We start from the raw sequence: 26441 nt of genomic DNA on the forward strand, positions 1-26441 counted from the left end.
TTCGATTGAATGGTCCTTCGATCGGATGGCTCGAGTGCATTGGGTTTCGATGTTTTGTTTCATGCGTTGAGCGTTGCGATGCGTTTAAGCGAGTGTCGATTAAGCGATGTGATGGATCTAATTAACAGTCACACAATTAACATATCTAACATACAACAACATAAATATACTTGTGTTTCCAGTTCGCGATGAGATTTCGTTGTGATAGAGTTGCGATTTCGTTTTCGATTACTCACCACATACATATAACAAACATGCACAAGTAACACATTGATAGCACACACACGTAAAACAATATTCAGAACCTGCGATTCACGTTGCGATGCGATTAGCGATGAATAGATTAGCGATTAAACTGCGATTATTAGCATTTACTCCACATAGTACAACTAAAGTACATAAATTAAAGTAATCGATTAACAAGTCAAAGAGTATAATCAATAATTAAGCAAGGAGTGACAGATGGCATTTAGCAATCTTTTCTTCCTTTGACTTTGACTTTGACTTGTACTTTGACTTCAAAACCCGGGTTGTTACACAAACTTCCGTCTAAACCCGCCCGATCCCGAACTCACACGAGACAATTGAGTTAGGCCTATAGACCAAGGCAATATTTGTTGGAGACTTGTTTCTAAGGTGGCTTTGTGGAAGGTAGGGAAAGAGATGACCAATTACCTTGGTGATTTTCAATTCGGTGTTGGGTTTCCTAATGGGGTGGAGGCTGTGCTCCATAGTGCAAATGATATACATTAAATTATACATGTTTTTATACCCCAAAACACTTCCATTTTAAGCGTTTTTGACCGAAACCGTGACGTTTAGGTACCAAATGTCACACCCCGAAATATCAGAGCATGGCGTGACTGGACCGGTATCTTCATTGCACAGCGGAAGCAAATAAGCTAAGACTTCTAGAAAAATGAACACCGCTAAGTACTCGAATTCCCATGGGTTCTCCTATTCCAACCATGCCATATCTTTGAAAAGTAACCTGAGAAAGAACATGCGAAAAAGTCAACATAAAGTTGAGCGAGTTCATAGTTTGTTTTGAAAAGATTTAAAACAAATCTTTTTGATAACCGGTTTAAAAGTTGTTGAGAAAGCATAGTAAAATCATTTTCTCGGCATGATATATGAAAGTTGTGAGTCTAGCCCACGAGAGTCTTTGTAAGCAGGACCAATTCGTCCTCTTACTTGTACATAAGTTGAAAACATCATCTAAGTTTGTAAATACATGTATTATGAGTTTGCGTCAAATGAATATTAAAACATTTGAAAGTTATAGTGTTGTAAGTTGGTATGTAAAGCGTCTATGAACATGTTGATCATTAATGTTTCGCGAGGAAATTAATATATGCGACGACATAGGAGGTACTCAACCCGCGTAGGCAATTTAAGTGTCGAACTCTCGATGCTGGACACAACAGCACTCTAAGTGGTCACCCATGGACCGTGAGTGGGGCTCGCCCGTACCCATTAGATCTAACCTTTGTTCCTTGGTCCTCAAAAGGATTAATGGCACCTCAGTTACAGCCTATGCTCACATGATCTAAGAGTTCATTCCATAACTTAATCATACCTAAGTTTAACATGTATTCCCCCGAAAGTTGTAAACCGAAACGTTGAAAGAAAAGGGGGACATGATCTCACTGAGTTGTCTCGTTTTTCGTACGCAGGCCAACCCAGTTCCGTTGTAGTAACTAGGACATTCTCGTCACTAGTCATGAAAATCATGCACGTTTTGTAAAACATGTATGTTTAGTATAATTCGTTCGTAAACTTTTCAAGTTCGTTGAAATTCATTTGCAACATAGTTGAGAAATATGAGTTTTCGTTCATCAAAAAGTTATTCACTTTTGCAAAAACTTGCATGTCTTTCCACCCCCGAAAACATTTATAAAAATGTAAAAACAGTAAAAAGTGGGGGTTATGAACTCACCTTGACATTCAAGTGCAAAGCTAGCTTAACGTGATTCTGTGATGTCATTCAAAGAATGTGAACTCGCTAGCGTGCAACTAAAGCATTCCTAATCAAAGGATAATTATAAGTTTCTAATTTAAACGTAGCTAAACTACGTGTCCGAGCTCTACAGAATCGTTAACTCAACGATTCTAAGGTGTTATTACTTTGATTTAGAATAACCAATCTATGATTATTTGATCCCGTTATAATCGGGATAAAACTAAGTCTCAAAAATGACTTAGTTTTCGAATGGTTTTAGAATGTATATATATTTAAATATAAATACTTACGGCGTCGTGTTAGTTGTCGCGAATAGAAATACGTAGTGGGGTAGCGTTACGTGTCGTGTTCGGTTTAGACGTTTGTAACAAATATAACCAAATATATTCATTTTGTAAGAATATTTGAACTAACGACGGTTGTACTAAATATAACTAATTATATTTTTGTCACATAATCGTCGAATAATAGCCGTTTGAAATAAATATATATAATTATATTTATTTTATAAAAGTTTTCAAGTTTTCATCGATTGGAATAAATGTAATAACTAATCATATTTCTTTTATAAAAGTGTTCGAGTTTTAATGTGTTTCGTAAATCATCGCCAAAACAAATATATCTTCATATTTATTTTAGAGAAAAATGCCCGGATAGTCCCTGTGGTTTCGCCTTTTTTCACCTATAGTCCCTATCTTTCTAAAACTACTTGAATAGTCCCCAAGTTTTCGATTTTTGTTCTCGGATAGTCCCTGGGTCTAACTTCAGTTACTTTTCTCAGTTAAGTGGGTGTTGAAATGACCAAAATACCCTTTCCTTAAAAGGCCAAACCATAGGGACTATCCGGACACCTTCTTCATTTTTATTTATAAAATCCCCCACACCCACCCTTCTTCTCCACCTGTTGGATCTTCTCCATAGTTGTTTCATCTCCGGTGCCGACACCTTATCGGTGTTCAGACACCGTCTTTTCACCACCATCTTTTACCATTGTTCAGGCGGGACACCAACACCATCTTTTAATCAGTCCAAAACTAACAATATTTGATCCGAAACAGATCAAATCAACTTGAAACTCTCTAAAATCAATCGAAATCGGTTCGAAAAGCACATACGACACATCAAAATTTGTCTTAAATCAACCGAATTTGTCCGAAATTCAAACGAAACAATCTGAAACTAGATCGAAATACGAATCGACACCAGCTTCTTTCAGCAACTCAGATTCAGATCAGTTCGTTCAAATATAGTTGTTCAATAAGTATGTAAACAGTTTAAAATTGTCTTATAATTTTTGAAATCTCAAAACTTCGATCAAAAACACTGATTCACACAGAAACTTGAACAAATTTGATCCGATACAAACCGAATTAGTCCGAAACTCTTAATCAACAAACCGAAACAGTTCGAAAATCACCGAAACTCATTCAAATCAGTCCTAGACACGTTAAAAATCAATCGAAACTCATTCGATTTCACCGAAACAAAGTTCACTGATTATGTTCGAAAATTATGTAGAAACAACTTAGATTCGATTGTTTGAATGAAACAGTGATATGTTTCAGATCTGAATTGTATATCAGATCTGAATGAAATCAGTTTGAATGAAACCGCCGCGACCCGCCGGCACTCACCAACCTCCGCCATCTCTCTCCCTCTCCTCGGTCTCTCTCTCTCTCTCTTCCTCTCTGTCTCTCTGGTTCCGCAGCCATCGCTCACCACCACCGGACGGTGGTGGTCCGTTTTGTCGACGAGGGGAGGTGTTTGGGGGTGTCTTGCCGGCCGATTAACTAGTTAGACCCGTCATCGGAGTCCAGTCGGACTCCCTTGTGCTCGTCGGTAGGGAAAACAAGAGGCAGGGGGTGTTTGGTAGTGGATTTAAAGAGAAGCAGGGTGTGGGTATTAGTGTTTCTTAATGTTGAAGATGAAGGGTGGATGGGTTTTATAAAGAGAAGGTGCCCGGATAGTCCCTATGGTTTGGCCTTTTAAGGAAAGGGTATTTTGGTCATTTCAACACCCACTTAACTGAGAAAAGTAACTGAAGTTAGACCCAGGGACTATCCGAGAACAAAAATCGAAAACTTGGGGACTATTCAAGTACTTTTAGAAAGATAGGGACTATAGGTGAAAAAATGCGAAACCACAGGGACTATCCGGGCATTTTTCTCTTTATTTTAAAATAAAACTTGAATTCCGTTAAGTGTCGTTTTGAAATTATAAATACGTTTCAGATTTTTACGAAAATCGAGCAGAGTTTCCTCTGTTTTTGGAATAACCCGACATTAAAAGTTGTCGTATTTTCATCAAAATTCAACAATATTTCAATAATATAACCACTATATGTAAACTTTCGTCAAGTATATCAAAATGCAAACTAATACTTAATCGAATAGGGTCAAGCTCGGTCGCGTAAACTAACTGAAATCTAACGTAAACTAACTCGCTACGCTAACAACCTTACCAGTCTTTGAGTTGACTGTCGTTGACCTGAGTTGACTCGGGTGTTGACCGAGTCAACCGGATTTGACCCGAAACGCAGCTGAAAACAAAATCTTCCCAAAAACTAAAACTTGGTTGACTTCTAGTAGCACTTGAATCAAATCAAAGCTCGAACCTAATCAACATCTTGAACGAGAACCCATCTTCTGGCCAAGTTAACCAGAACCGAGACTTGAGTCTGACCCGAGATGTTGGACCATGACCGAAGTTGACTGCACCAAATCTTGACCCGATTCAAAACGTGACTCGAACCAAATCTCAAGCCGAACCAAGACTCAAAAACACCCCAAGCGGACCCGTGACTCCCGAGCCCACATCCGACCCGAACATTTTGACTGTGAGTAACCCGAAACGGATCCGACACTACAACATCATCATTATCGATTTATTATCAACAGCAACATCAACGTCATTAACATCAGAAAGTATAGTATGGATCTCCATCAGAGAATAAAAGGAACAAGGGACTTGAAAGCTTTACCGTATAACCTTGTCGAAAAATAAAGCACCACCGCTGTTTCTCTCTCTCTCGCTCCAGCCATCTCTCTCATCTGTTCTGATTTTCTCTGATTCTTGTCGCTGGCTGTTAGATCGATGAGGAACAAGGGCGTGAGGGGGTGTCTCGCCGGTTAACCGGCGCTAGTCAGGGGCCTGATTGCTGGCCATGTGAGCAGCTAGAGTTCATTTTTGAGAAGGTGGCTTCTTTGTGTTTGCTTATTATAACCGAGATAGGGAGTGAAGGAGATAAAAGGTGTTGGTGGTATATAGATCGAGAGAGAAAGAGAGTAGATGCAAGGGTTTTGATTTTTTTTTGTAGGTAAGGTTGTGTGTGTATAAGATGCAGATGTTTTGATAATTTAAAGGCATCAGAACCTTTTTTTCTGTTTTGCTACATAGATTGTCATCATATTTACCACCTTGTGGTCTCTTTATTTTCTTTGGGAATCAACAGCAGTAGGTGAACGAAACAGTGAGAATCGTCACTTGACAAGATTCAAGGCATGGCATTTCTAATTTTAAAATTCAAGGCATTCATGATAGTTGTGAAGTAAACAAAATGGTTTTGAGGTTGCTTGTACGTTTTTCTTTGTCCAAAAAGTCAATGGTAGTTTTTTTTTAGCTATGTCATAATGTCTCTAGATGGGGAAACAATCTTACTTTGATAGAAATCTATAGTAGGTGTGTATAATAGATATGTAGAATGTTGGGTCGATTTTTAAACAAATTACAGGGGGTTTGGGTCTTGCAAATCATACAAAAAGATAGGTGATTAATGTAAGATATATATACAAAATCAAAGCTAATTTAAATTCATGAACCTTAAAATAGCTTCAATAAAAACTAAACTTTAGAATTTTAACTTAATAAAATCAACCGCAATATATATTATAATATATATACACACGCATATATATATATGTATACATATACATAGGGAATTTCCTACGTGTGCTTGTTCGTCATCTCGAAACCCAAAAAAAAAAAAACAGATATGTAGACACTAAAAATTGTATAAAGTCATTAAGTATTAAATGCACGTTAAAAATCTTATGTGCAAAAGTACTTTATATATCGTATCTTGATATTATGACTTTCATAACACAGATTTTTATATTTTTCATTGTCGAATTAACTCGTGTATGTACGTACTGGTAATTTCTAATAATCACCAATGCATATCTCGTTAAAAAAATGCGAATTTGCCGGACATATGGCAACCTAATTAATTGAAATTAAGTCTAATGCACGTTTACGCGATAAAACATGATTTGTTAAGTGTACGAATTAACCTGAAAATTTGTCAGTTGTCACATTCTCCCCCTGTTGCAGAAATTTCGTCCTCGAAATTTAGACTATGTTATCTACTCAGAGTTATGACGTTCCTAGGTAAGTCCGAATAATACCAAAGTGAATGACCGTGTAATCGAACCAAAACTTGTTCGGATTACGTGATTGCAAGAAAATTTTGCATCAATAGGAACCCAACGGTTTAACTGAGTTTGTTCTAGAAATCGATGTCAAGTGAACGAGATGTTGTGATACTATCACCAATGTGACTAGGTTTACTAGGTTCAACAAAAGAGGAAATTCAACCCATGGAATTCCAAATGAACGTTCACAAACTGTAAATCAATTTTTGAAACAATAGAATTTACTACCAACAGAATCTTACGTTGGTTGTTGTATAAATGAAACTCGAATTCAACAAACTCAAATAAGTAGAATCATAAAAATGATTTATCAACTCTCGAACCATTAACTGAATAAAATCAACGTGTTGCAAGGATACATTGAAATGAAATACAACCGAACCTGGTGTATCTTCGTCTTAATACATAGTTGCATTAAGACTATTTAAATGATTAGCCAAGCAAAGAGCGTACGTAGTTTTGCATGAAACGATCGATCATGATTAGCGCAAGCTACAAGTTTATACCGACGCCACTAGGTGTCGTAGTGAATGAAATAGTTCAATAATAGCGGTGATCGAACAAGTATCACCTGTGTTTTGCATGAAACACTCGATCATGATTAGCCCAAGCTACAAGTTTATACCGACACCACAAGGTGTCGTAGTGATCGAAATAATTCAATAATAGTGGTGACTGAACAAGCATCACCGTGCTTTGAAATCAACTGAAGGTTCAACGGAGTAAATCTGAATGTTGGTTCCAAACAAATCTCATAGGATTTTCGATTGGAAATGAAATAAATAAATGATGTTTTCGAGCGAAGATGAAAAGCAATGAATATCTCAAAATGTTCGATCGATGCTGAAAGAACCGAGAAGAGGTACACTGGAATATGACATGAATTTTGTGTACCATTATCTTAACACACGATTGTGTAAGATTGCATTAATATGATAAACCAACAAAGCGGATTTAATATCAACAAACAAATAAATAAATAATTAAATCCATACATGATGTGAGTAACGAGATTAGCGCAAGCTTCAAACTTGTGAAAAACGCCACCCCAAGGTGATCGTGATCAAAGAAACGATTCAACAAAGTCGAAGACCAAACAAGCCTATTATCGTTCGAAACAAATGAAGTGCTTGTTGGGATTATTTCGAATATGATGGCCTCAAACCATCATATGGGACCTTGAATCGAATATATATTACGAGCAAGTTCAATCAATTGAACTTGGTAGAAACAGAATCCAACAATGAATTCATGTATTAATAAGAAAGCTTCGACATGGCCACAACGAAAAACCATGTATACCACTCAAAAGAAAATGAGTTTTCCAAGAAATTCATTGACTCGATACCAAGGAGTCAATGCCTTGCAATAATGCGGTTCATCTAGAATACAATGCAAAGATTTAGTATAGCGAAATAATATATGAGATGTTGACAAAACAACCATTCGAAGTGAAACCACATGCGTAGCAAACAATGCATGTGTAGCGTACGAATTTGTCAAGAAATAAGCAATGAGTGTTCGCTATCATGAAATTAAATCTTGGTGATGCAATGACCATTAGGCGGAGTAGAAATGCAAAAATCTACTCACTATATGCAAGAAGTCGAAATTTCAACAAAAGAAATTTAAGGACTTTACCTGGAAGTTCGTGTGATGACTAGTTGTTAGATGAGATTACCATGGAATGTCGAACATAGCCTAATAACAATAAATGAGGTAGGGGGAATGCGAAGACATGTAACTTCCTTTGCAGCGCCAACAATTGTGAGTCTCCTTAGAGTAAGTATAGATTGTTGTGAAATCCCAGTTAAACGTACCTCAGCGTGATTCGTGTCAATTGCAGGGTCACTTGGCAATTTGCCGCATTTCGATCCGTAGTTCTCCCGCTGACGGGATTAGCATCGTTGTTGTCATGCCCAATCATGTTTTCCAAAGGCCTTGCCTCGAAAGTCGTGTGTGATATACTTTGACGTCCGCTGACGTATAGTTTAAGTTTCACGTATAGTTGCGCAATAGCGTTTCGTTTCGCGTAGGTTACATGCTCGGGTAAATAAGATAGCATAGAAGACATAATATAATAGCGTTTGCGCGAGTTAATAACCACGACTCTTATGGGAGGACCTTTAATGAATTTCAATATAAGTTCTCATCAAGAGTTTTCCAAAGGTCCTATATGTGTGTTACCAAAACTCACAAAGTCTTGCTTTATGTGTGTAATTGTTTCGTGTACAGTGTATCGACACAACATTTGTATATTTTAAAACCAAAATTGTTGACCCATTGTTTTCGGCAACGGTTGGAACCCATATTCGAGTGTTAGGCGTTCTGTATGTGTTCAATTCTTGATATCTAAGTCCCCAGAGGAGAGTGAGGTTAAAGCCTAGGTATCTCTACAGAAACCTAATTCGCTGAAACCTATAGCTCTGATACCAATCTGTCACACCCCGAAATATCAGAGCATGGCGTGACTGGACCGGTATCTTCATTGCACAGCGGAAGCAAATAAGCTAAGACTTCTAGAAAAATGAACACCGCTAAGTACTCGAATTCCCATGGGTTCTCCTATTCCAACCATGCCATATCTTTGAAAAGTAACCTGAGAAAGAACATGCGAAAAAGTCAACATAAAGTTGAGCGAGTTCATAGTTTGTTTTGAAAAGATTTAAAACAAATCTTTTTGATAACCGGTTTAAAAGTTGTTGAGAAAGCATAGTAAAATCATTTTCTCGGCATGATATATGAAAGTTGTGAGTCTAGCCCACGAGAGTCTTTGTAAGCAGGACCAATTCGTCCTCTTACTTGTACATAAGTTGAAAACATCATCAAAGTTTGTAAATACATGTATTATGAGTTTGCGTCAAATGAATATTAAAACATTTGAAAGTTATAGTGTTGTAAGTTGGTATGTAAAGCGTCTATGAACATGTTGATCATTAATGTTTCGCGAGGAAATTAATATATGCGACGACATAGGAGGTACTCAACCCGCGTAGGCAATTTAAGTGTCGAACTCTCGATGCTGGACACAACAGCACTCTAAGTGGTCACCCATGGACCGTGAGTGGGGCTCGCCCGTACCCATTAGATCTAACCTTTGTTCCTTGGTCCTCAAAAGGATTAATGGCACCTCAGTTACAGCCTATGCTCACATGATCTAAGAGTTCATTCCATAACTTAATCATACCTAAGTTTAACATGTATTCCCCCGAAAGTTGTAAACCGAAACGTTGAAAGAAAAGGGGGACATGATCTCACTGAGTTGTCTCGTTTTTCGTACGCAGGCCAACCCAGTTCCGTTGTAGTAACTAGGACATTCTCGTCACTAGTCATGAAAATCATGCACGTTTTGTAAAACATGTATGTTTAGTATAATTCGTTCGTAAACTTTTCAAGTTCGTTGAAATTCATTTGCAACATAGTTGAGAAATATGAGTTTTCGTTCATCAAAAAGTTATTCACTTTTGCAAAAACTTGCATGTCTTTCCACCCCCGAAAACATTTATAAAAATGTAAAAACAGTAAAAAGTGGGGGTTATGAACTCACCTTGACATTCAAGTGCAAAGCTAGCTTAACGTGATTCCGTGATGTCATTCAAAGAATGTGAACTCGCTAGCGTGCAACTAAAGCATTCCTAATCAAAGGATAATTATAAGTTTCTAATTTAAACGTAGCTAAACTACGTGTCCGAGCTCTACAGAATCGTTAACTCAACGATTCTAAGGTGTTATTACTTTGATTTAGAATAACCAATCTATGATTATTTGATCCCGTTATAATCGGGATAAAACTAAGTCTCAAAAATGACTTAGTTTTCGAATGGTTTTAGAATGTATATATATTTAAATATAAATACTTACGGCGTCGTGTTAGTTGTCGCGAATAGAAATACGTAGTGGGGTAGCGTTACGTGTCGTGTTCGGTTTAGACGTTTGTAACAAATATAACCAAATATATTCATTTTGTAAGAATATTTGAACTAACGACGGTTGTACTAAATATAACTAATTATATTTTTGTCACATAATCGTCGAATAATAGCCGTTTGAAATAAATATATATAATTATATTTATTTTATAAAAGTTTTCAAGTTTTCATCGATTGGAATAAATGTAATAACTAATCATATTTCTTTTATAAAAGTGTTCGAGTTTTAATGTGTTTCGTAAATCATCGCCAAAACAAATATATCTTCATATTTATTTTAAAATAAAACTCGAATTCCGTTAAGTGTCGTTTTGAAATTATAAATACGTTTCAGATTTTTACGAAAATCGAGCAGAGTTTCCTCTGTTTTTGGAATAACCCGACATTAAAAGTTGTCGTATTTTCATCAAAATTCAACAATATTTCAATAATATAACCACTATATGTAAACTTTCGTCAAGTATATCAAAATGCAAACTAATACTTAATCGAATAGGGTCAAGCTCGGTCGCGTAAACTAACTGAAATCTAACGTAAACTAACTCGCTACGCTAACAACCTTACCAGTCTTTGAGTTGACTGTCGTTGACCTGAGTTGACTCGGGTGTTGACCGAGTCAACCGGATTTGACCCGAAACGCAGCTGAAAACAAAATCTTCCCAAAAACTAAAACTTGGTTGACTTCTAGTAGCACTTGAATCAAATCAAAGCTCGAACCTAATCAACATCTTGAACGAGAACCCATCTTCTGGCCAAGTTAACCAGAACCGAGACTTGAGTCTGACCCGAGATGTTGGACCATGACCGAAGTTGACTGCACCAAATCTTGACCCGATTCAAAACGTGACTCGAACCAAATCTCAAGCCGAACCAAGACTCAAAAACACCCCAAGCGGACCCGTGACTCCCGAGCCCACATCCGACCCGAACATTTTGACTGTGAGTAACCCGAAACGGATCCGACACTACAACATCATCATTATCGATTTATTATCAACAGCAACATCAACGTCATTAACATCAGAAAGTATAGTATGGATCTCCATCAGAGAATAAAAGGAACAAGGGACTTGAAAGCTTTACCGTATAACCTTGTCGAAAAATAAAGCACCACCGCTGTTTCTCTCTCTCTCGCTCCAGCCATCTCTCTCATCTGTTCTGATTTTCTCTGATTCTTGTCGCTGGCTGTTAGATCGATGAGGAACAAGGGCGTGAGGGGGTGTCTCGCCGGTTAACCGGCGCTAGTCAGGGGCCTGATTGCTGGCCATGTGAGCAGCTAGAGTTCATTTTTGAGAAGGTGGCTTCTTTGTGTTTGCTTATTATAACCGAGATAGGGAGTGAAGGAGATAAAAGGTGTTGGTGGTATATAGATCGAGAGAGAAAGAGAGTAGATGCAAGGGTTTTGATTTTTTTTTGTAGGTAAGGTTGTGTGTGTATAAGATGCAGATGTTTTGATAATTTAAAGGCATCAGAACCTTTTTTTCTGTTTTGCTACATAGATTGTCATCATATTTACCACCTTGTGGTCTCTTTATTTTCTTTGGGAATCAACAGCAGTAGGTGAACGAAACAGTGAGAATCGTCACTTGACAAGATTCAAGGCATGGCATTTCTAATTTTAAAATTCAAGGCATTCATGATAGTTGTGAAGTAAACAAAATGGTTTTGAGGTTGCTTGTACGTTTTTCTTTGTCCAAAAAGTCAATGGTAGTTTTTTTTTAGCTATGTCATAATGTCTCTAGATGGGGAAACAATCTTACTTTGATAGAAATCTATAGTAGGTATGTATAATAGATATGTAGAATGTTGGGTCGATTTTTAAACAAATTACAGGGGGTTTGGGTCTTGCAAATCATACAAAAAGATAGGTGATTAATGTAAGATATATATACAAAATCAAAGCTAATTTAAATTCATGAACCTTAAAATAGCTTCAATAAAAACTAAACTTTAGAATTTTAACTTAATAAAATCAACCGCAATATATATTATAATATATATACACACGCATATATATATATGTATACATATACATAGGGAATTTCCTACGTGTGCTTGTTCGTCATCTCGAAACCCAAAAAAAAAAAAAACAGATATGTAGACACTAAAAATTGTATAAAGTCATTAAGTATTAAATGCACGTTAAAAATCTTATGTGCAAAAGTACTTTATATATCGTATCTTGATATTATGACTTTCATAACACAGATTTTTATATTTTTCATTGTCGAATTAACTCGTGTATGTACGTACTGGTAATTTCTAATAATCACCAATGCATATCTCGTTAAAAAAATGCGAATTTGCCGGACATATGGCAACCTAATTAATTGAAATTAAGTCTAATGCACGTTTACGCGATAAAACATGATTTGTTAAGTGTACGAATTAACCTGAAAATTTGTCAGTTGTCACACCAAATTCGGTACTTTTGTATTTTCAGGTCTTAAATAGAGCACAAAAGAAAAATCTGATGAAAACGGACAAAATCTGATGCATTTCTGATAAAAGGGCAAAATTCTGATGACTGCCAGGTATGGCACGGCTGTGCCATCCATCGGCACTACCGTGCCAATCCTTCGATCTCGGAAGTACTGCCAGTGCAACAGCCAGTGCCGATGTTTTCCCGGGCCGCAGTACCGTGTGACCAACGGCACTACCGTGCCGATCTAATCACCCAGCAAACTTGTCCACTAGTCCACTTGGCTGACTTGGGATCGGATAAACTGACGTCACCCGACAACACCTGTCGCACGACCGTGCGACCCGGTGGCACGACCATGCAGATCAGAAAAATCTCCGATAAATACAGCCATTCGCTACTAGTTCGAGTGTTGGGTTTCTCTCCATGTTTCTGGGCGATTTCTGGGTTACGAAGCAGTCCTGATCAGACCCATTTGAAGCTTAAAGATCGAGTGGAAGCATAATCGATCCAACCCATCAATTCCTTGCTTGTTTATGGTTCGATTCCTTGTTCTTGAACATGTATTCTGATCATTTTGCAAGTTATGAGCTGATGTTAGTGTATGTTTAATGTAGTATTATGTAATAGTAGTAATGAACTTGTTTCTTGAATAATCTTCATGTTGTAATCTTGTTTGTATGAAACTTTAGTACTTTTTCATGTTTGAATCTTCATGATTATATATTGAACGTTTCATTGATGTTGAGTTCCTGATTATGTTTGATTATCTTGGATAATGAATCTGTGGTTAGTGGGATGGTAACTATTTCTTGATTAATCACTTGTTTGTAAACTTGTTTACACCATGAGACTCGAGAGGGGTATTGGTTTTATCTAAGATATATCTTATTTTGATTAGGAATGCTTTCTTGCACGTAAGGATTCTAACGAATTATATCGTGTTGATTACATGTTCTTGCTTACGGTTTATGATCCTTGTTTAGTAGTTTTGGTCTGAAATTGCTAACATGATAGATTTGTGTTCAAGACTTGTAAAGGTGAAATATGTTGTTATATGATCTACTTAAATGCTTATCCTCGTGGCTGTATTGTGACCATCGGTATTGCTTTCTTTGATAAGTGAGGTTAGAAAACTCCTAGCAGATGACTAATCTATCTTTAAAGGTTCACATGAATGAATATCAATAGCTCGCTAAAGAATGAGTTTAGGTGGTTAACGTTTGTTTATCGCATTAACTTTCCGAAGAATCATCATGTCAGAAAACTCCTAGCGGATGACTAAATGTCTTGAAATTGGAAAATTGATTAAGTGCTTTTGTGACATATCTGATAGATAACATGTTTAGGTTGTTTGTGAAACAAGATAATGGTGTATTTATGTTTTAGATATAATTTAGATAACTTAGTTAAATAACCATTCACCTTTCCTTATATCTGGTAATCTAATCACAAAGATTTAGTACATAACAACGCCCGTGTTCCATGGATCGATATCTGGTTCTTACCAATACTTTGCTACATATATGACGGGATACACTTGTCCTTTGTTGTGTGTGTTTTAATGTTAATGTATAAACCATTTTTATAAATATAAAACCACACATGAGTGTGAAGTTCACTGTAAATAAATGTGTGTGCTCCGCACTACATCAAGTTTTTGGCGTCGTTGCCGGGGAACACGACGAAATTAATGGAACAATCCGAGTCATTATTTTACCGGTGTACAAACTGTGAATACTTGTACATTTTTGTATTTATTTGTTTTCTTATTTACTAACTTGTTAATATCTAACTTTTGACTAACTTTTCTTTTTCTGTTTTACTAACCAGCTAGCTGCTAACCAACTAACCTTACTAACATACTAGCTTCTTATTTTATTATTCGACTAACATTTATTTCATTTTATTTAATTCAGTTATGTGTTCGGAATCGAACCATTTACTTTCATTTTATTCATTTCAGTTATTTTCATTCAGTCATTTCACTTCTGTACTTCATTCATTTATTTATTTCATTTCTGTTTATTTTTATACTTAAGTTCGTGTTTGCACGTCGAACCACTTTTATATAATATTATATTTATTTCATTTCTGCATTTAGTTAAACACGTTCAGTTATTCATTTATTTATGTCTATTTATTTATTTAAATTAACCGCTTATTCATTTAATTATTGTACTCATCTGTTTATTTGTTTACCCCATAAAAATAAAATATAACTTTCTGATAAAATCATCAGATTTTCTGATGAATTCCAATGAATTTATCAGATTTTCTGATGGACTCTAATAAATTCATTATATATTCTAAAAACAACAATTTCCATTTCTGATGCATTTACCAGATTTTCTGGTAATTCTGATGGATTTACCAGAAATTCTGATGGAACGAAAATTTTTATCAGATCTTATCAAAATTTTATCAGATATATCAGATTTTCTGATATATATAAAAAAAAGTTTCCTCAGATTTCTGATGATTGTCGTCAGAAATTCTGGTAAACAAACAAAAACAGTTTTCGGATGTAAATAAGTAAATAATTCAGTAAATATTTAAATAGTTTTGTTTCGCTACTTGTATATATATTGTATGTTATATTTTAGTATTAGTAGTATTACTTATTTCCTATATTATTATCATGTTCTTTTTCTGTATAATGCCTTCCTTTTTATGTTACAGGCTAATGTCCACGACCCCTGCACCCGCTAACGCTGAGCTAGCCAACGAACCAGAAAATAACCTAAGAAGAAGTAGGCGGCTTCGCGAAAGATCGCTTGTCATTGCAAAAAGGATTGCGGCCGCAATTGACGAACCAGTGATACTTTCTGACAGCGAGAGTTTAGAGGACGACATAGGAAGCATTATGGCAGAGGACAACCAGCCTTTGAATGAGACCGGTCGTCCAGGAGGAGAGGGCTTGCTACCGAGCATCGCCCTACCTACAATAGCAGCACCGAGTTTTGAAATTAAATCTAGCATTATTAATATGTTGCAAAATTCTGTGCAGTTTGATGGGAAAGATCACGAAGATCCAGGTCGGCACATCGCATTATTTCTCGAGGTGTGCTCGACTTTCAAAATTAGAGACGTTTCTGAAGACGCAATTCGTTTGCGGCTCTTTCCATTTTCTTTGCGAGACAAAGCCCGATCTTGGCTTTTGTCGCTTCCAGCAGGGTCCATCACGACTTGGAATGAGATGGCAGATCTTTTTATGCAAAAATACTTCCCGCTGGAAAAGACAGGCAAATTGAAGAACCGTATTATGACATTCAAACAGGACGAAGGAGAATTTCTACACGCTGCTTGGGAGAGGTTCAAAGATCTTTTGATCGATGTTCCACATCATGGGTTGTCCAAAAGGCAACTTGTGTTGAACTTTTACCAAGGACTCAACTATGACTCACAAGAACGTTTAGATGTATATGCAGGAGGCGATCTTAGAACAAAAACACCCAACGAAGCCTATGTAATTATAGAGAAAGCTACCTTGAAGTCGAGTTCTCGTCAAAGTGGAGTACGAAGTAAAGCTTTATCTATTCCTGGAGTTCATCAAGTAGATACATATACGGCTCTTGCAGCACAGATTGGAGCATTGGCAGCAAGGTTTGATCAAGCACAGAACGTTTCAAAAGTACAATCATCATGTGAGTTGTGTGGAGTGTCACACGAGCCAGGTACATGTGAGCAGGGTGTTATGTTTACAGGCCACGAAGAGGTGGATTATCTGGGCAATCAAATTAGGCCCCAAAATAACCCCTATAGCAACACGTACAATCCGGGTTGGAGAAATCTTCCAAACTTTGGGCGGAAAGCTAATTCCAATAACCAAAACCCACTCGGATATACTCAACGCGCTCCCGCACCACAACAGCCTCAGGGGCAATCCTTTCAGCCCCAAGGACAATCTTTTTAGCCATCAGGGCAAACATTCCAACCACGTTATAATAATTTAGGTTCACGAAGCACTTCCCAGCCTCAAACCTCTCAAACCAACTCAAAATTAGAGGAAATGATGGTGCAACTGTTAGACAACCCCAACAATGCCAATCAAATATCTGAGATAGATACCAGCAGCATGAGGAGCATTCAAGGCTCAGGAAGGGGAAATGCGGAGCCAGAAGGCTTCAATACTAACAATTGAGAACCAAGTCGGCCAATTGGCCAAGATGTTGTCTGAAAGACCTCAAGGTAGTCTTCCAGGTAACACAGAACCAAACCCGAGACGGCATGTTAATGCAGTAATGACGAGGAGTGGTAGAATCACGGGACCTTACAAATCGGACTCACCATCGATCACTGACACGGTCCAAACTGACGCTTCAGACGAGGTGCACGCTAGGCGAGTCCCAGCAAGTACACCACAGCTCCAGGAGCCAGTTAAAGATTTCATTCCTCCAGTTCCATATCCGAGCAGATTGAAGAAACAGAAGGACGATGAACAACATGGTAAATTTCTTGAAATGTTTAAAGAATTATACATAAACATGCCATTTGTTGAGGCGTTGACTCAAATGCCTAAATACGCAAGGTTCTTAAAAGACATCCTCACAAACAAGCAGAAGCTCGAAAGTGTAAGTCCCGTGAAACGGATCTTTCAATGATATCAAACCTAATCTTGTGAGAGTGCGGAATCCAATCACAAGATGATTCAAGATAAACCGAAAAATATGAAAAACAAAGAACAATACCGAATCACCTTTAACCACTTGCACACGATTCTATTACTTGAATAAGCAAAACCGTCTAGTACAAGTGATCACAACCAAATCGCCTCTCTCTCTGACTCTAGAGGAATTTTTGTCACAATGAAGATCCAAAGGTTCAAACCCTAAAACAAGTTGTAAACTTGTTTATATACTAACTTAAGCCCAAGTCCCTACATAGGCTCCCTTTGGGCTTGCTTGGCCCACATGGCCTAAAGCTTGGCCCAAGTGACCTATAAAGGTCCAAAACCTAATATAAACTAACCCAGTAAAGCCCAGTTCGTAACCATACCCCGTTGGATTAATTTGATGCGTCAGTCTCACACTTCAGGGCCTAACAATCTCCCCCTAGACTGATGCCATCAAATTGTCTTCATACTTGAAATCAGCAACATCTTCAACGTAGCCTATGGTTATCGCTATGCTGCAGATATTGTGGAAGTTCTTGACTTCTGAACTCTCAGCACTGGGTCTCTTTCTTCAGCTCTTGTGGTTAGCTTCATATCAGGATCTCGATCAGCGTTTGCTTGAAAATCTTGTCAAAAAGAATGTGAGAGGAGGATTCTCAGCAGCTCTTTTCTTCTTCAATCTTTGTCTTTCAACCAGGTTCATGGTACTTCTTCAAATGCACTTTCATTGTCAGACGACGTCTCGTATCCGGTTCTTCTGACTCAGGTACATCTTATTGTTGTGCTGCTTCAGGCTTCATAGCAACTAACAGCATCTCAATCTTCATCAACCCCTGTTCTTGATTGAAATCAACTTCTGCACATGCTCACAAACTCATAAGCAAACATTTCTTATGCAACAGGGAAAGTACCACATGAACACTAGGTACATAAAATTTCACAATTTAAATTCTTTGAACTTTTGATGATCAGTCAAATCTTCAAGAACGGTTATATTTTAATTTTAAGAAAAACAAATAAAAACTATATTTTTGGATTTTTGAATTTTTCTATTTTTTTTATTAATTTTTTTTAATTTTAAGAACTTAAAACAAATAAAAACTCAAAATATAAACAACTACCATAATATACAATTACAATTGCAATGGGATCAAAATTCTTTCTCGGGCAGACTAAGGAACACTTTTCAGTACGAGCCTAATCAAACTGGTCTATGCGATTGCCAATATGTTTGTCCACTTAAACTTTAACGCTCAACTTTCAATTTTCAACTTCGTGATATGCTTAAGGTAATATTATACTATTATACCCGTGTGTCCCATTCCAAGACATACCCCCGCGATCAAGGTAAGCACAACGATTCATTGTAGCAGGTGAGTATACTGTTGTCATCCTTTAAGATATCCTGAATGTGTCTAGGTCTGCATATAATCTGTTTTATCATGTTTTGATTTCTTAACAATGAACACCCAAATAAATACTAATCAAATCCCGGAAATATAAACAGCACACTCTATCATGCAAGTATCTTCCCTACCACATATTTCACAAGTCCAATCCAGATTTCTGAAATCTTAACTGGGAATAGGTTGAGAAGAGAACAGAATAGATCTTTTATAGAGATGATATAATATACAGATCAAATGAGTTTTTCTCAATTTGATATAGGTTTCTTGGGGTTTCTTTTGGGCACTACAGGGCCTCTTTCGGGTGTATTAGATCTACAGCGCGACAACGTACAGCTAGGTCAGCATGTATCTGGATGCAGCGTTAGCTGTCGTTGCCTAGCACCTCCAGGTCAGCATGTATCTGGATGCAGCAGAGGAGGTACACGACTTTTTCAGAGAAGATTTTAGAATCAGATCAAAATTGTGTGTATCGGGAAAACATACAGACATTCAAATAGAAATGAGCTAATTCCAAGTGAATTTCTTTCCTGGGGTCATGTACAATTTTAGTTCTAAGCAGAAGGACAACCAAGATCCCCGGATGATTCAACAATATAAAGACCCGAAACCTCAGATGTTGGCTATCTATCAACGCAAGATTTAAGACCATAAAATCATACGCCATTGGTATGTTACCCACATGGTACATAGTTCGTTATGTTTATATCACTTAGTATCTTTTATCATGTTGAGCGTCAAGCCTATCGACATATCGCAGTAGGTCCTAGTCTTTTCAACTATGGCACCTTACATGTGTTAGTCAAACCCTTTAACACGAACATTTATTTCACTTCCCATATCATGCAATTTTTCTTTTTGACTTTTTCATTTTTCTAATGTTTTTGTATTTTTCTCATTTTCTCCCCCTAAACTCTATATATGTCTCTCTCTTGTAAGTCCCGTGAAACGGATCTTTCAATGATATCAAACCTAATCTTGTGAGAGTGCGGAATCCAATCACAAGATGATTCAAGATAAACTGAAAAATATGAAAAACAAAGAACAATACCGAATCACCTTTAACCACTTGCACACGATTCTATTACTTGAATAAGCAAAACCGTCTAGTACAAGTGATCACAACCAAATCGCCTCTCTCTCTGACTCTAGAGGAATTTTTGTAACAATGAAGATCCAAAGGTTCAAACCCTAAAACAAGTTGTAAACTTGTTTATATACTAACTTAAGCCCAAGTCCCTACATGGGCTCCCCTTGGGCCTGCTTGGCCCACATGGCCTAAAGCTTGGCCCAAGTGACCTATAAAGGTCCAAAACCTAATATAAACTAACCCAGTAAAGCCCAGTTCGTAACCATACCCCGTTGGATTAATTTGATGCGTCAGTCTCACACTTCAGGGCCTAACAATCTCCCCCTAGACTGATGCCATCAAATTGTCTTCATACTTGAAATCAGCAACATCTTCAACGTAGTCTATGGTTATCGCTATGCTGCAGATATTGTGGAAGTTCTTGACTTCTGAACTCTCAGCACTGGGTCTCTTTCTTTAGCTCTTGTGGTTAGCTTCATATCAGGATCTCGATCAGCGTTTGCTTGAAATCTTGTCAAAAAGAATGTGAGAGGAGGATTCTCAGCAGCTCTTTTCTTCTTCAATCTTTGTCTTTCAACCAGGTTCATGGTACTTCTTCAAATGCACTTTCATTGTCAGACGACGTCTCGTATCCGGTTCTTCTGACTCAGGTACATCTTATTGTTGTGCTGCTTCAGGCTTCTTTAGCAACTAACAGCATCTCAATCTTCATCAACCCCTGTTCTTGATTGAAATCAACTTCTGCACATGCTCACAAACTCATAAGCAAACATTTCTTATGCAACAGGGAAAGTACCACATGAACACTAGGTACATAAAATTTCACAATTTAAATTCTTTGAACTTTTGATGATCAGTCAAATCTTCAAGAACGGTTATATTTTAATTTTAAGAAAAACAAATAAAAACTATATTTTTGGATTTTTGAATTTTTCTATTTTTTTATTAATTTTTTTTTAATTTTAAGAACTTAAAACAAATAAAAACTCAAAATACAAACAACTACCATAATATACAATTACAATTGCAATGGGATCAAAATTCTTTCTCGGGCAGACTAAGGAACACTTTTCAGTACGAGCCTAATCAAACTGGTCTATGCGATTGCCAATATGTTTGTCCACTTAAACTTTAATGCTCAACTTTCAATTTTCAACTTCGTGATATGCTTAAGGTAATATTATTCTATTATACCCGTGTGTCCCATTCCAAGACATACCCCCGCGATCAAGGTAAGCACAACGATTCATCGTAGCAGGTGAGTATACTGTTGTCATCCTTTAAGATATCCTGAATGTGTCTAGGTCTGCATATAATCTGTTTTATCATGTTTTGATTTCTTAACAATGAACACCCAAATAAATACTAATCAAATCCCGGAAATATAAACAGCACACTCTATCATGCAAGTATCTTCCCTACCACATATTTCACAAGTCCAATCCAGATTTCTGAAATCTTAACTGGGAATAGGTTGAGAAGAGAACAGAATAGATCTTTTGCAGAGATGATATAATATACAGATCAAATGAGTTTTTCTCAATTTGATATAGGTTTCTTGGGGTTTCTTTTGGGCACTACAGGGCCTCTTTCGGGTGTATTAGATCTACAGCGCGACAACGTACAGCTAGGTCAGCATGTATCTGGATGCAGCGTTAGCTGTCGTTGCCTAGCACCTCCAGGTCAGCATGTATCTGGATGCAGCAGAGGAGGTACACGACTTTTTCAGAGAAGATTTCAGAATCAGATCAAAATTGTGTGTATCGGGAAAACATACAGACATTCAAATAGAAATGAGCTAATTCCAAGTGACTTTCTTTCCTGGGGTCATGTACAATTTTAGTTCTAAGCAGAAGGACAACCAAGATATCCCCGGATGATTCAACAATATAAAGACCCGAAACCTCAGATGTTGGCTATCTATCAACGCAAGATTTAAGACCATAAAATCATACGTCGTTGGTATGTTACCCACATGGTACATAGTTCGTTATGTTTATATCACTTAGTATCTTTTATCATGTTGAGCGTCAAGCCTATCGACCTATCGCAGTAGGTCCTAGTCTTTTCAACTATGGCACCTTACATGTGTTAGTCAAACCCTTTAACACGAACATTTATTTCACTTCCCATATCATGCAATTTTTCTTTTTGACTTTTTCATTTTTCTAATGTTTTTGTATTTTTCTCATTTTCTCCCCCTAAACTCTATATATGTCTCTCTCTCCCCCTAAATTTGTGCATGAATCTTGTATTTTTGCGCAAATTTACCATTTACAAGAGAAAGGACACTTTCTATACAAGGTTATAAACTAAGAAAAGAGGAAAATATTTTTGTTTAACCGTTCTATCATCAGATTAAAGACTAATCAATATTCAAATCAAAGTACTGAATTTAAACGGTACCTTTTGCTGATCTTTTCTTACTTCTCTCATCTCCTCCAAGGGAAGCATATCATCTATAAAAAAAATTTTGAACTTTTTTTTCAACAGTGAAATGTTACCCGTTTTTATCTCTGGAACAACCGCTATCAACATTCCAGAGATTGTCAACAGCTCCTCCTTGGTTGTTCCTAAAAATTAAGGAGATTAGTAAGACATAGGTACCCAGGCCATCGTGGTCCTGGGATTTCCTGAAGCATTAAAGTAAGACACTTCTTTCAAACACAAGTCCCCTTTTGTCTCAAGGATTGGAGACGTTGCTGCTTTAGATTTGGGTTTCCAAATCTGTTTCGGTCTAACAAACGTGTTTGTTGCCTTCGGTTGAGCAACTTTAACTTGTTCAGGTTTGTGAGTTTTGAAAACAGATTTTTGTTCCTGAACAGCTTTGCGTTTGTTTTTAGCAGCGTTCCAATCCCCATCAGAAGGTTTAACCTTGGGATTCACATTCTTCATTGCCTTAGGTGATGATACCTTCATCGGCTTGGAATGGTAGTTACCCTTTGGTGTAACCCTCTAATTTTGCATATAATAGGGTACATAGGGACGACGTGTGCAGTTTCTTGCAATGTGACCAGCAATGCCGCAATTGAAGCATGTTTGTCTCTTTACGTAAAAGGCATTCTGATCAGCTGGATTTGCTCTTGCAGGCCCTGAAAGACAAACCGGTCCTTTCTGTGCTTGATTTTGTTGCACATTTCTTGCAGACGACGATGAATTTGGATGTCTATACTTATCGTTTGCCGGGGCCTTCTGTGGTGGAGATTTCTTTTGATTCTTCTTGTTTTGATGAGACTGCAAGTCTTGTTCAGAAATCTCACGAGTCTTTCCGAAAGCTTTGTTAGCACAGTCAAATGCATATTTTTCACATTTGCCATTACTGACTGGCTTAACAAAGGTATTTTTCACAACACGGGCCTTTTGTGGACTATTGCTGCCCGTTGAGGACTGTGGAGAGCCTGCTTGTCTTTGATGTTTAGGCTTCTTCTTTCCGCGTCCTTTACTTGCTTGCTTCGGCTCTTGTTGCTTGATTTGAGCCTTTTCATCACTAACAGAAGGTTCAGACTGTTCAGCTTGCGCACTTGGAGCCTTGGTCACGTCAATCTTCACTTCTTCCTTCATGTCGTCAGCTTTGACAGAATCGGAGAATTCTGGTTTATCAGATGAAACACCAGAAACTTTAGTAGAAACTTCAGCTGAATCATTAGATGAATTATCAGCACACGACGGTTCTGCACATGACACCCTTGAGCTGAATTCACTAGAATCAACTGATTCGAATTTCTCAGAAACAGCTGCTTCAGGTGATTCGCATTTGGAATCAGATGGTTCAGCTGGCTCATTCGCTCTATTTGCTGATTCATTTTCCGTTACACAAGCATCAACGTTTTCGCCCAAATCATCAGGCCTGAGATTAATCACAGAGCGAAAAACTGATTTAAAAATATCAAACGCCGCAATAGAGTCTAGATTAGCTTCATTTATTAAATTTTCAGAAGCATTAGACTCTGATGCTTGTTCCTCCCCAGCTACCTTTTCAACCGTTACTTCAACTACTTCATCTGCACATGTAGAAGAAGCATTAGAATCAATTGTACCCTTAGCAACAAAATTTATTGGAGGAGTCGCTCGTTTATCAACATGTCTGCTGTTGATTGATGACTTATCAGTTTTAGGACCGTAAGTCATCTTGTCCTCATTCATCAATTCCTCCTCAGTCATGGGTAAATATGTGTAGTTGTCATTATAAGGAGGAGGAACTTGATTGAATCCCAACCCACACCCCTTCTTTTTCTTGTATGCAAGTTGCTGATCACACAAGTTCTTGACCAGTTTGCTGGAAGAATCAAATTTCTTAATGTTAAGTTCGTTAATCTGATATCTTTCTCTGATATCTTCCAGTTCTTTGGTCAAGATGCATACTTTCTCCTGAGCTTCTAAGAAATGGCAAGTCTTTACACTTAGATCATCCTTAAGTTTGATGATGTCTTTTCGCTGAGCTTCAATTTTATCTTTATAAAGCTTTTCATTCTTTGATAAAGTAAAATTTTTATTTTTTTATGTCGTTGTAGTCTTGAATCAACTCAGCGTTGTGTAACCGATATGCCTCATTTCTTTCTCTACACTCAGGAGTGCAAAAAACAGAAATTATCTCTTCACGTTCTTTAGTAATTTCTCGAGCCAGGGGTTTGTTAAACATAAATGATGAATTTTGTGTGGATGAGCAAACTGCAGTGGATGTGTTGCCTTTAGTAAACTGTTTGTCCGCATTGTCATATGATTTGATGAGTGAGATCAGCTCATCTGACTTCATTTTGTAACAGTTGCCGTCGGTTGTCACTATTATCTGACTAACATTTCTAAACCAACTACAGTTCGCCTGATCTGGAATCCCTTTTATAGCCTCCAGAAGCTTTCTGTTGCTCATGCGAGTAGACACCACCATTTCTGCCTTTTCCATTTCATAGAGCAGTTCAGCAAACCGACCTGCAAGTGCTTCTATAGTTTCGCCGTATGAGAAACTGAATCCTTCGAATTCCTGCTCAAGCATCTCTCTTTTTGAAGACATTTTAAGATATGATTCTCAAAAATGTGTTCTTTTAACTATTCTTGCTCAACCCGTGTACTCGCTAACTCAAACACTTGGCAGTTAAAAGAACCCGCTTTCTGAACCGCACCTCGAAAATCTGTCAAAAACGTTATCACAAACAAACAAACCTTTTTTTTTAAATTATTATTTTTATGTTTATTATTATTATTATTTTTAATTTTTTTTTAATTACTATAAGAGAATACTTATACTTATTATTATAATTATTTATTATATTTTATTTTAAAAACAATGATTTTGTAATGATGACCCCAATGATTATGATTATTATTATTATAATAATAATAATTATTATTATTATTATTATTATTATGCAATGATGACCCAATGATTAATAATAATTATAATTAATATATTATTATAATCTAAAACCTAATAACAAAATACAGACGTCATCTTCGCTTAACGTTGCCGAACCGAAACATTAATTACTTTCAGGCGTCACCACCGATGTTGAACAAGGAGAATGGCGGGAGACGTAGTGCAGATCAGAGAAGAAGATCGGAGAAAACGGTGGTCGGTGTTTGAATGGAGATGAAGATAATATCGTGAAGAGTAGTAGTGAACGGTGATCGGAGAATATGTAGATGGTTTACCGTTGATCGGAGACGTAGTGCAGGTTGAATAATGGCGCAGGTTGATGAAATGGTGATGTTATGGCCGGCGGTGAGGTCGGAGAAGAAGACCGGAGTCGATGAAGATGAACGTCGGAGGTCGAGATGCAATGATATTAATGATGACCGGAGATGGTGGTTCGGTAGTGCTGTCGTGATGAAGGTGATGGTTATGCGACGTGTTTATGATGATGAACGACGACTGGAGACGGAGTTGCAGGTTCCAGCGATGATGGTTGCGACTCCAAAGATCAATGACTCGAGATCTCGGTTGCGACTCGAGATTGTTTGTTAAGAAGAAGATTCGAGACCGAGAGGTTGATGATTCGAGACCAGTTAGAGATGTGAGTCGAGACCGTTGATTCGGAGCAGCAGTTGCGACTCGAAACCGAGGTTGCGACTCGATACGTAGAGGACGATGAGTCGAGACCTCTGTGATGGTGATTGCGACTGATTGATTAAATTGATGACTAAACGGAGGCGGCACAGTGCGAGTCGAAACCGATATGAAGATGACTCGAGACAAGATAACTCGAGACCTCAAAGCTGAAACTGTGATGACTCGAGACAATGTGAGCTGATGAAGATTGTTGGCTGAATGGAGTTGGTGACTCGAGACCTTTGTTTTCCTTGTATCGAGACCTTGGAACGAGATTGCAAGCTTTGAAGTCGAGATCAGTGATGATCAATTATGACTCGAAATCGTGTGGACTTGACAACTCGAGACCAGGAGGATGAATATTGTAGATGATCAGTAGGTTGCGACTAGGATTGGAATTTTATTCTTTAGATGTAATCCCACTCAGACCATTTAAAATTTGAATTTTAATGAGATTGACAGCTCAAGTCCGAGATATTTGGAACCTTTTAAAACAAGATAATTTTCAAAATTAAAGGATTATGATAGATGACAGACTATCGG

At 37.4% G+C, this 26441-nt stretch overlaps 1 long non-coding RNA gene across 4 annotated transcripts; it reads right to left on the minus strand.

Moving 5' to 3' along the window:
• Positions 1-328: 328 nt before the first annotated feature.
• LOC110939839 lies at positions 329-12090 on the minus strand. 4 transcript variants are annotated; one of them, XR_004873078.1, is made up of 5 exons: positions 11406-12090; positions 10887-11287; positions 4944-10028; positions 4425-4825; positions 329-991 (listed from the first exon to the last, which is right to left on the minus strand). It is a non-coding gene; the product is annotated as an uncharacterized LOC110939839 (long non-coding RNA). The 4 variants fall into 4 exon arrangements; XR_004873077.1 differs by lacking the exon at positions 329-991 and adding an exon at positions 1980-2027; XR_004873076.1 differs by lacking the exon at positions 329-991 and having other exon boundaries at positions 4246-4825; positions 4944-8992.
• Between the last annotated feature and the right edge of the window lie 14351 nt (positions 12091-26441).

The sequence above is a fragment of the Helianthus annuus genome, chromosome 11 (assembly GCF_002127325.2).
Source record: "Helianthus annuus cultivar XRQ/B chromosome 11, HanXRQr2.0-SUNRISE, whole genome shotgun sequence".
Classification (NCBI taxonomy): Eukaryota; Viridiplantae; Streptophyta; class Magnoliopsida; order Asterales; family Asteraceae; genus Helianthus; species Helianthus annuus.